Here is an 11,398-nt window from a genome sequence, read left to right on the forward strand (position 1 = left end):
TTTTTTGCTTTTTTCTCCCAGTTCATTTATCCCTACAAGTCCTGGATTTTCTGAGGCAACACAGTTACAAATATCCTGTGCACATACCCTTGCTTTTGTCAGATCATGCATTTTTGATTCTTGGTTCAGGAAACGTGGTCCCCATAGATGACCTCCCTAAGAGCCTCAAACAGCCCTGAAAAGTCAACGGCGGCGCTGGGTAGAAATCAGAATTCTCCATCTACAGGTGAGGAGGGAAGTCTCCGTGAGGTTAGGTGGTTTGCCACAGGCAGTGAAAATGGCCTAGAGCCAATACTCAAGCACTGTGTTCCTTTATTTACTCCTGTTTTCCTGGGCTCTGAAATTCCCTTACTAGACACAAAACCTTTCATTCCATCTTTGGAAAGAAGTCCTAGATGCCAGCCGAACTTGAAGGAAATGACTCATTGTGAACAGCTGAGTTTCCTAGATAGCTGAGGGCTTGCTTCCCTATCATCCATTTCCACTCCTTCCTCCCTGCTTTATCCCCCTTCCTCTCCTCTGTTTCCCTCGATTACTTTCAAACTATTTGGAATAGTCTATGCTGCCTTGGAGTGTGAGTTACAGCCCCCACCCCTATCCACATGGCTGCTACAGCCACTGCCTAGCAGAACACGCTACATAAGGAGTAGCAAGCCGGCTGGGGGGGAGGGGGAGGAAAACTGGGTCTACATTTTTCTAGAGCACAGGAGAGGCACCAAACTTTCATCATCACCTTCAACCATCCAACACAATATACGGCAAAGTTGCTTGCCTTCTTAGGAAAAAAAGAGCTGAATTTATCCTTTGTGTGACAACACAAGAATATCCTGATAAACCTAATAATAGCCTAATATTTATTTAGTGCTTACCAGGCACCAGACACTATTCTAATTGCTTTACACATATGAATTCCTTAATCAATATCCGTGCATCGTTCAGTTTTTTGCAATCCCGTAAATCAGCAATGCTTGAGGAGCTATTGAAGTATGGGGACTATCTGCCTCTACATTTTTTAATTCTTGGATTTTTTTTTTTTTGCCTTTTTCTGAAGGCATTGCTATTAGGTTGCAAAATATCACCATTCTAGATTTCTGATTTGCTTCCTTTAATCTCCTACAGATTTAGAAGGAGAAACCAATCATGTTGAAATTCTATCCAGAGAAAGGTAAATATGCATTGATAAGGGCACATAAGTAAAACATATTAACAATCATGACCGTGTGGCACCCAGAGAGAAATATATTCGATATATCTGTCTCTTAGGTGCCAGAGGCTTTATTTTAACTCTTTATGTTGAAATAATTTCCAATTTACAGAAAAGTTGCAAGAACAGTACAAGGAACTTCCATACACTTTTCACCAACCTTTCACTAACTCTGGGTAGAAGTATCTCAGTGAGTTCATGAGGTATAATTTCTCAGGATCACTAGTAAAGAATGTCACCATTGTAGGATGTTTAGTCTCATCTATAAAGAACTTACCAAACTCAACACCTGAAAAACAAATAGTCCAGTGAAGAAACGGGCAGAAGACATGAATAGACACTTCTCCAAGGAAGATGGCCAACGAACACATGAAAAGATGCTCAATATCACTCAGCATCAGGGAAATACAAATCAAAGCCACACTGAGATACCTCCTCACACTGGGCAGAGTAGCTAGAATGAACAACTCAAGAAACAACAGATGTTGGCAAGGATGTAGAAAAAGGGGAACCCTCTTGCACTGTTGGTGGGAATGCAAACTGGTGCAGGCAATCTGGAAAACAGTCTGGAGGTTCCTCAAAAACTTAAAAATAGAACTACCCTAGGACCCAGCAATAGCACTGTTAGGAATTTACCCAAGGGATACAGGGGTACTGATGCATAGGGGCACTTGTACCCCAATGTTTACAGCAGCGCTTTGAACAATAGCCAAATTATGGAAAGAGCCCAAATGCCCATCAGCTGATGAATGGATAAAGAAGACGTGATTTATATATACAATGGAATACTACTTGGCAATGAGAAAGAATAAAATATGGCCCTTTGTAGCAACATGGATGGAACTGGAGGCTCTTACGCTAAGTGAAACAAGTCAGTCAGAAAAGGACAGATATTATATGTTTTCACTCATATGTGATCTTGAGAAACTTAACAGAAGACCATGGGGGAAAGGAAGTAGAAGAAAAAAAAAAAACAGTTACAAACGGAGAGGGAGGGAGGCAAACCATAACAGACTCCTAAATACTGAGAACAAACCGGGGGTGGATGGGGGGTGGGGGAGAGGGGAAAGTGGGTGATGGGCATTGAGGAGGACACTTGTTGGGATGAGCACTGCGTGCTATATGTAAGCAATGAACCACAGGAATCTACCCCAAAAGCCAAGAGCACACTTTACACACTGTATGTTAGCCAATTTGACAATAAATTATATTAAAAACAAATAAGTTAAAATTAAAATTAAAAAAAAGAACTGTTTAGTCTGTATACATTTACTCTCCTAATTTTTCCTCCCACCATGAATGACTAAGAATCAGCTAAATTAATTTTTGCTACCTATTTTCAACCTGAAATCAGAAGTATGAAAATCCCTAGAGACGTCATTGAGACCACTGACCCGATGAACTGTAGAAGTTAACTTAAACTATTTCAGATTGAAGAAAATTAATCCCAGCTTCTGGCTGTACTATATATTTATTCATAACACACATGTATTGCTAGGAACATTTTGGGGTGATTTTGGTTTGTTTTTCAATGTTTATTTTTGAGAGAGAAAGACAGAGTGTGAGTGGGGGAGGGGCAGAGAGAGAGAGGAAGACACAGAATCTAAGCAGGCTCCAGGCTGAGCTGACAGCACAGAGACAGACCCAGGGCTTGAAATCGGGAATGGCGAGATCATGACCTGAGCCGAAGTTGGACGCTTAACCGACTGAGCCACCCAGGTGCCCTGCTAGGAACATTCTGTAACAGATCTAACACTGTCAGAAGTCCTATTTATCTATTCTTGGCCTCTAATGTGGAAGCACATCTGACTTCATCAAGGATGAAGAATACTTTATACACTAAAAAAAAGTCTTTTAATTTCTCTCCAGTCCTCCCTTCTGCAGCCAAATTACTCATCAGTAAAAGTTTTTTGGTGTTTTGTTTTGTTTTGTTTTTTGCAAATGATCGTATTTTCTAATCTCTGGAATCTGTGTTGCTAAAATGAATTTTAAAAGATTGACAGGTAAGGACTATGTCCTGCACACGGTAGAGACTTTCAGTGCTTAAGCTAGTGTTGAATTAAACACCACGCTGATTTGAATTAAATGCTGAATTAATGCTAAATTAAATACCAGGAGGTTTTGACCATTGGTGAAAAAAATGTCAAGATGATCTTCCTCATGGTCTCTCTAGACCACGCTCCCCTTCGTGCAACCCAGAACTGGACATGCTCCTTAAATTTGCATTTATTTAGTCACTCATTCAACATTTATATTGTAGGGTATCTGTTCTCTTAAGAAAAAGCCAAAAAAAAAAAAAAAAAAAAAAAAAGGAGCAGAGGCCCCTGGCTGGCTCAGTCGGAAGAGCATGCAACTCTTGATCTTGGAGTTGTGAGTTTGAGCCCCATGTTGGGTACAGAGATTACTTACAAATAAAATCTTAAAAAACAAACAAATGAAAACTGTATTGCTACCATAAATGATTATTTGAGCACATACTGAATTGTTGCCATTCCTACTCAGCTCAAAACACATAAATACGTTTAATGTAAAATTATACTTTAGAAGTATATAGCCATTTTTAATGTGTTATAATATGAAATGCACAGTACCACCTGTGAAATAATCTCTACACTCAACATGGGGCTCAAATAACAGCCCCAAGATCAAGCATCACATGCTCCACTGACTTGAGCCGAATTGATTACCCCAAGACTAATTACAGCTGTTGACATAACTCTAAGTGTACAAGAAATACAGGGGTAGAAGAAAATTTTAATTGAACTATGAAGAAACAGTCAAATAAGTCCAGTATGTGGGACATCCTTTAAGGCAATGGGCTGGTATGTCTAATAAGCCAATGTAATGAGGGGAAACATGGTGGAGGGATTGTATTCTTAGTTCAAAGGCCTAACAACCAAATGTAATTCGTGAACATCGGTTAGGTCGTTGTTGAAAAAAATACGCTACAGAAATTTTTCCTCAGGGTGCGCCTGGGTGGCTCAGTCGGTTGAGCTTCTGACATTGGCCCATGATCTCATGGTTTGTGAGTTCAAGCCCTTCATGGGGTTCTCTGCTGTCAGCATAGAGCCCTCTTCATATTCTCTGCTCCTCTCTCTCTCTCTCTGCCCCTTACCTTCTCTCTCTCTCTCTCTCTCTCTCAAAAATAAATGAATAAACTTAAAAATATATATCCTCAATTGGAGAAAATTGAGTATACCTCTTAAAATACATAGAAGAATTACTATCAATTTCCTTAGGTTTCATAATGGCACTGGGGGTATATATGAGAATGTGCTTATTTTTAGTAAGTACATGCTAAGGTATTTGAGATAAAAGGATGTTGGGGGTCCACAAATTAATTATAAATTTATATTTATAAAACAGCAGAAAATTATGTGTGTATGTAGATAGATAGATAGATATAGATATATCTCAGCAAGAAATTAGAAATAAGTCACATACATATTTATATAAACATGTTTATACATACACAAATTGAGCAAATGTGACAAAATTAACAACTGTTAAATCTAGAGGATGAAGAATATTCATTTCACTATATTTTTAAATTCTCTTTAAGACTGGAGTTCTTTAGCATAAAATGTTGATGAGAAAAATACATAGCAATAGAAAGGAAAACCTCTACACACCAGAAACGGGAGGAGTGCTAAGAGAGGGACAAACCCATGGGTCCCGCAGCAGGGTGAAGACCAGGCAAAGAGGGGGGCTGAGTTTTCAATGAGCAAAGCAAGAGTTGGCCCCATAGGCGCACCAGGTCCTGCAGAGACGTGTAAAGTCAAGAGCTGGGAGCAAATACTCGTCCAGCAAAACGAGCAAGAAATCTGATGCTGACAGAGGTTGAAACAAACATGCTCAGAACCTTGGAGGTTGAACTAAACATTCCCAGAAACTTGGTACCAGAATGTGAGACCTCAAAGAGCAGCGAAGACCTATACTAGCGGCCCATTCTCCTCTAGCTCAGGCTGAAAGTGGCCCCAAGGGAGAACAATGAAAACGAAAACTATCTACACCCACATCGTTTGGTGTCTGCTTTAACACGCCCTTCCTATTCCACGGCCCCTTCCCATTCCACCGCCCCTTCCCATTCCACAGCCGTCAGTAGCATAATTTTGCTATCCCAGGTGATTTGTATCCAAGAAAGGAAAAGTTGCAAATAACTTTGTAGCTCATCATAGGAACTCATCATAAGACCCAGCGATTCAAGAAAACATCAACACAGAGTTCACACTCCAAGACTCTTTGAATGCCTTGTATCAAAACCCTCACCTTGCTACTGCCACAAATCCCAAACTCTTATATCATGATAATTACCTCGTTGCAACCAAGTCCCTGAGTTGAAAGACCTGCCTTAAACCACAGTTCAACATCCCAGTCAGTCAGGTCTTGTGGAGACACTATCTGTGGACTTGTCATTCTCCCTTCCTCTAATAAGCAATAAACACAGTTTTTTGCTACCAAGAGGTTATTTGGGTACGATTTGGGAAGCCAGCATTCTACAAGGACAAAGAAAAAACTCTATAGCCAACAAAGGAAAAAGGCAGATTACAATAAAGTCATGGCAAGAATACTGAAAAAAAAAAAAAAAAACAAAACAAAAAAAAAACAAAAAAAAAAAAACTTTTCATCAGCAAAAAGTAAATGCTGGAAGACAAAGAAGTAATATCTTTGATGTGCTGAGGAAACAAAATTGGAACCAAAATTTCTAAAGTGAGGCAAAATATCATTTACAAGTCGAGGCAAATGAGAAATTTTTTGACACTTAAGCACTTAGAAATTACTACTAATAGACCCTCACAAAAAGAAATACTAAATAAGAAAAAAATGAACCTAGAAGGGATGAAAAGGACAAAGAAGCAAGAGTATGCAGAAGAATTGTTAAAATATGCTGGTAAGTCTAAATAAATACTGAATGTGAAAAAAATTACAACATCAATCATTTTGTGTGTGTTTTCAAAAACCAGCTGGCACTCCCAGTTAAAGATAGCATATTAAAAGCTACCATTTGATTCTGCTTCTTCCTGAAACCCCACAAAAAATGACAATCAACAGATTTTTTTTTTCAAACATGAAGCCCACCAGAATGAAAAGAACAGGAAGTATTTCAGCAGCAACAAAATGCTGGATGCCGAAAAGCAGGAGGCAAGTCAGTTGGGGAATATTGGCAATCGATCTGATTTACAGGACAGAGCACTCAAAAGGCCAGGCAACTGGCAACGCTAGCTGTCAGTAGAGGTGAGCGGAAGACGGACGAAACCCACAGACTGCATTGGGCATCTTTTAAGGTGAACTCGACAGATCTATCACTGCACATCAGGCATTTGCTCTTCCCCTCCCCCAGCATAAGACTGGAGGCTCACTCTCTGAAGATTAAAAGAGAGGGTCTCTTGACGAGGGGAATATCAGGGGTGTTTGAGCACGCTGGTATCCTACTAAAAACAGGAGGATGCCCAGGAAACCAGGCTTCCAGAAGCCAAAGGAATTCCGAGAATGAGAATAAGAGGAGATCCCAGGGCAACGGCTCTACACTAGCGTAGAGATGAGGATAGGTCAGAAAGGTCCAGAAAAGACTTATGGGAAAAAAAACAAAAAACAAAAAACAAATGACACTGAGAAAGTAATTGATATATTTGCCAAGAGGAGATTTAGGCAATTAGGGGAAAGTGTGAGGCTGAATTAGTGAGACATCTGCTGGAAATTAAACAAACAATAATTCTTAACTGAACGGAAAACAAAGTTATGCAAGAGAGGAAAAGTAATAGCAAACAACATGATTCAACTGTGAATAATAATTATATTCACACTGGCTACTTATAAACAAAATTATGATATAACTGTTGAAGGCAAATGCATAGAGGGCACGTGGGTGGCTCAGTTGGTTAAGCATCTGACTCTTTTTTTTTTTAAGTTTATTTATTTATTATTTATTTTGAGAGAGACACAGACTGCATGAGTGGGGGAAGGAGAGAGAGGGAGGGAGAGAGAATCCCAAGCAGATTCCGCACTGCCAGCACAGAGCCCGATGCGAGGCTCAAACTCCCAAAACTGTGAGATCGATCCGGACCTGAGCCAAAACCCAGAGTAGGACGCTTAACTGACTGAGCCACCCAGGTGCCCTGAATCTGACTCTTGATTTCAGCTCAGGTCATGATCTCACAGTTTGTGCATTCAAGCCCTGCACTGGGCTCGTGCTGATAGCGCAGACCCTGCTTGGGTTTCTCTCCTTCTCCCTCTCCCTCTCCCTCTGCCCCTCCCTCCCCCAAAATAAATAAATTAATTAAAAAAAAAAAGACAAATGCAAAGAGAGGGATGTTTGTCTATATTTTGGTGGGGGACGGAATAAAGAGAAAAAAACCCTCAATGTTCATAGTGAGAAATCAGTAGGGAATGTCTAAAACTTAAAACTCAAAAAACAGCAATATAAACGTATTATTGAGAGAGAGATAAGATTAAAGAAATACCTGGCGTTTTTCAATATGTTTGCTTCCAGGCAGTAGGGAACCAGGATGAGAAGTAAGGGCGAAGGGGGAAGACCCAGATGGAGAGCTGTAAGCAGAGGGTTGCTGTTGTTTTACAAGTATTGCAGAAAACACAGATTTTTTTCTTTTAATTTTTTTAACGTTTATTTATTTTTGAGAGACAGAGACAGAGCATGAGTGGGGGAGAGGCAGAGAAAGATGGAGACACAGAATCTGAAGGAGGCTCCAGGCTCTGAGCTGGCAGCACAGAGCCCGAGGCGGGGCTTGAACCCACAAACCGTGAGATCATGACCTGAGCCGAAGTCAGATGTTCAACCAACTGAGCCCCCCAGGCGCCCCTGCAGAGAACATCAATCTTTATGCGTGTTATGGGACTGATGACCATGAAAACAAAGAATTTTTTTTTGAGAGAGAGAGAGCATGAGTGGGGGAGACGGTAAGTGGGGGAGAGAGAGAGAATCTTAAGCAGGTCTCCCAGGACCCCTAGGATCATGACCTGAGCCAAAATCAAGAGTCGGGTGTTCAACCAACTGAGCCACTACCAAAGAAATTTTTCTAAGGCTGGACTCAAAGTACTGGATAATAATGACAAAAAAGATGGGAGAAAAAGTATTTCTGAAGGAAATTAAAATAAAAATCTTCACGTAGAGAGTGAAAGTACCAATTAGATGTAGACTTTGTTTAACTTAAAAATTGACAGAGAACAAAAAACCTAGGTAAACCCAACCAAAGGAGGGAAAAAAGAGTGAGAGAGAGAGAGAGAGAGAGAAAGCATGATAAATTGAAAAAGACACAAAATAAGACGGCAGAAATTATTTTCAATACATCAGTAATCACAATAAATACAAAACAAGAATCACTATTAAAATAGCGATTTTTTAAACCTAGTTATAAATAGTTTATACGAGTTACACTTAAAATGAAGTGTATATACATGCATTCCAAAGATTTTTTTTTAAAGTTTTAGATGACTCACCAACTAAAAAAAGTTATAGGGGAGCCTGGGTGGTTCAGTCGGTTAAGTGGACCAAGCAGACCTCGATTTCCACTCAGGTCATGATCTCACAGTTCATGAGATAGAGCCCCGAGTTGGGCTCTGCACGGACAGCACAGAGCCTTCTTGGGGTTCTCTCTCTCTCTCTCTCTATCTCTCTCTCTGCCCCTCCCTGGCATGCTCTCTCTCTTTCTCTCTCAAAATAAACATTTTTTTAAGTTATAAATATTCATTTTTTTGTAAACCTGTGAATGTTATGTATCTAGGACCACAAAAAATGGGCAGAATTAGACCAAGGGATTAACAAGTCCATAAACCTGGGAAATTTTTTTTTTTTTTTAATATTTACTTGTTTTTGAGAGACAGAGACAGAGCATGAGAGGGGCAGAGAGAGAGGGAGACAACAGAATCTGAAGCAGGCTCCAGGCTCTGAGCTGTCAGCACCAAGTCCTACACAGGGCTTGAACCCACCACCAAGAGATCATGACCTGAGCCGAAGTCGGACGCTCAACCAACCGAGCCACCCAGGTGCCCCAAACCTGGGAGATTTTAATCCATCTCTCAAAAGCTGATAAATCAGGATTAAAGAAATAAGGATATAGACTATTTTAAAACGTTATATAGGATGAAAATAAAAATAGAAATGTCCATTCCAAAACAGAGATTAACTATTCTCTGCAAGCATGTGCAGGATATTTGCTAAAATTGGCCACACAGGAAGCCACTAAAAAGAAAATCTCAACCAATTTCATAGAACGGACATTGAAAATTAATTCATATGGATTGCTGAAAAATTGAGAAATGTAGATGTTTTTAAAGCACAAGATAGAAATTATCTGTCATTCCCCTTTGGCTGGAGATTACCTCTTTTAATATTCGGCGTATTTCCTCTCAGTCTTCTTCAAAATGTGTATTTATAGCTGCTCTTCTTTTTATTTTCTTCTTTTTTAAATAGGGACATTTGCTGCATTTTCCCTTTTGATTCTTGCTTTATTTGCGAATAATGTCCTGGTTCATTTCTGCTAGAAGAGCTCTAGCCTCTCTAGAGTTTATTTTCATTCCAAAGCCAGGCTAATTGCCATAACGTGTGGCTCTTAGAAGAGAGTGAATATTCACAGTGGTCAGATGTGCTCACCTAGAGGTAAATCAGAAGGAAAGGGGCTACCGAATGCATTGGATGGAGAGGTGGAGAAGGATGGCGTTAGAGTTGAAGCAAAAACCAGACTGTCACTCTACCAAAAGGACTGCGTACCTCCCCGTTACCCCCAATTCAGACCCAGCAGGAGCCCGGCAGAGGAAATCCGAACACCCGGCTGGCTGACGCCGGAGAGGACAGGCCCACCTATCCCACGTGGGGACCTGGGGGGAGAGAAGGTGCTAACTAGGGGCCCAGGAAGAAGCCGAAGGACGAGCACTGGGAGAATTGGGAGAATGGAGAACTAGAAGAGTTAAGTCAGAATCAACACGGGGCGCCTCGAGTCTTCTGCCCCGCCTCCCCTCACCACACCACACGCCCACCGCTAAATAAAGTCGCCACTGTCTGTCCTCTGCTTGCTACCGCAGCCTTCGGGTGAAAAGGCCATCTAAACTGGCAGCAGAGCCCTGTGGACGAGCCCAGGAGCGGTGGGCGTGGCGGCACTTTGGGCGTGGTTGGCGGGAAGCCAGGTGCCGCTTCTGCTTTGTCCTGTGTAGCCGAAAGCCACGCGGTGCAGCAGCCGGCGTCCCCAACCGCTCCAGCCTTCGGCGCGCGCACCTGGCGGATCCTGCGGGTGGGAGCCACGCCCCCTAAGGGCCCAGGGCTCAAGGCTGGAGAATGCCTTCCTTCCTGTAACTTACACTACGTGCCTGACACGCAGTAGGGCTTGGTACGTTTTAGCCATTGCTATTCTTTTTCTTTAGGTATGCGTACTTGCTACAGTGATTTGAGGCACAGGCTTTGGTTTAAAACAGTCATGGGTTTAAATCCATGCTCAAATCCCACGTATTAGCTATTTGGCTGCTGCAGGGTAGATTTACCACAACTCTAAACCCATTTCCTCAACCGTAAAATGGAATTAATAATATCCACTTCATGGGATTAAATTAGCTAATCTATGTAGAGCACTTAGCGTAGTGCCCAGCTCACAGTTAATGGTAGCAGTTGGAATTACCATTTAACACATGGTTGTTGGTCTTCCTTCCTTCCCCACCCCCCACTCTCCTTCTTCTCCCTCTCTCTCTTATTTAAATATTTTTGGGCGAAGGAGGCATTTCTTTTGAGACCGTTTGGAGACCTATTCCTATTTTTTTAGTAGCCTCATTTTTCCATCTTAGTTCATCCCCATATAGTGTGTCCATTCATGACTTCTAGTACTGAGAGCAGAGATTCAAAGAAATATAGAAGTAAAATATAGGTCATAGGTCCTTTGATAGATGTCTGTATCAACACAAAGAAAGAAACAGACAAAAGAGAGTGAATCTAGAAGACTTTTTAAAGGAAGTGATTCGTCAGCCTCATCTTGAAATATACACGTTTGGAATCAGATAGCCTTGGGTTTCCACCTGTGCTTTGCCATTTACTAGCTGTGGGTGAGTAAACTCATCTAGCCAAGCGTCAGTCTCCTCATGTATTCAGTGAAGGTAATAACACCCACCTAAAAATTGGGTGGGATTAAATGAGCTGATAAATGTGAAAGCCCAAGGAATTGACAGATAATAAATTATCAATACATGCTGCGTCTA

The 11,398-nt window shown here is 41.1% G+C and overlaps 1 long non-coding RNA gene across 1 annotated transcript in view; it reads right to left on the minus strand.

Annotated features, from left to right (window-relative positions):
• LOC122237907 overlaps window positions 1–10,391 on the minus strand; it is a 191,774-nt gene extending 181,383 nt beyond the window's left edge. The window contains exons 1-2 of the long non-coding RNA XR_006216656.1: window positions 9,542–10,391; window positions 7,666–7,750 (exon numbers count right to left, since the gene is read on the minus strand). This is a non-coding gene — a long non-coding RNA (uncharacterized LOC122237907). The remainder of the gene's footprint in view (window positions 1–7,665; window positions 7,751–9,541) is intronic.
• Between the last annotated feature and the right edge of the window lie 1,007 nt (window positions 10,392–11,398).

The sequence above is a fragment of the Panthera tigris genome, chromosome B1 (assembly GCF_018350195.1).
Source record: "Panthera tigris isolate Pti1 chromosome B1, P.tigris_Pti1_mat1.1, whole genome shotgun sequence".
NCBI classification, from domain to species: Eukaryota; Metazoa; Chordata; class Mammalia; order Carnivora; family Felidae; genus Panthera; species Panthera tigris.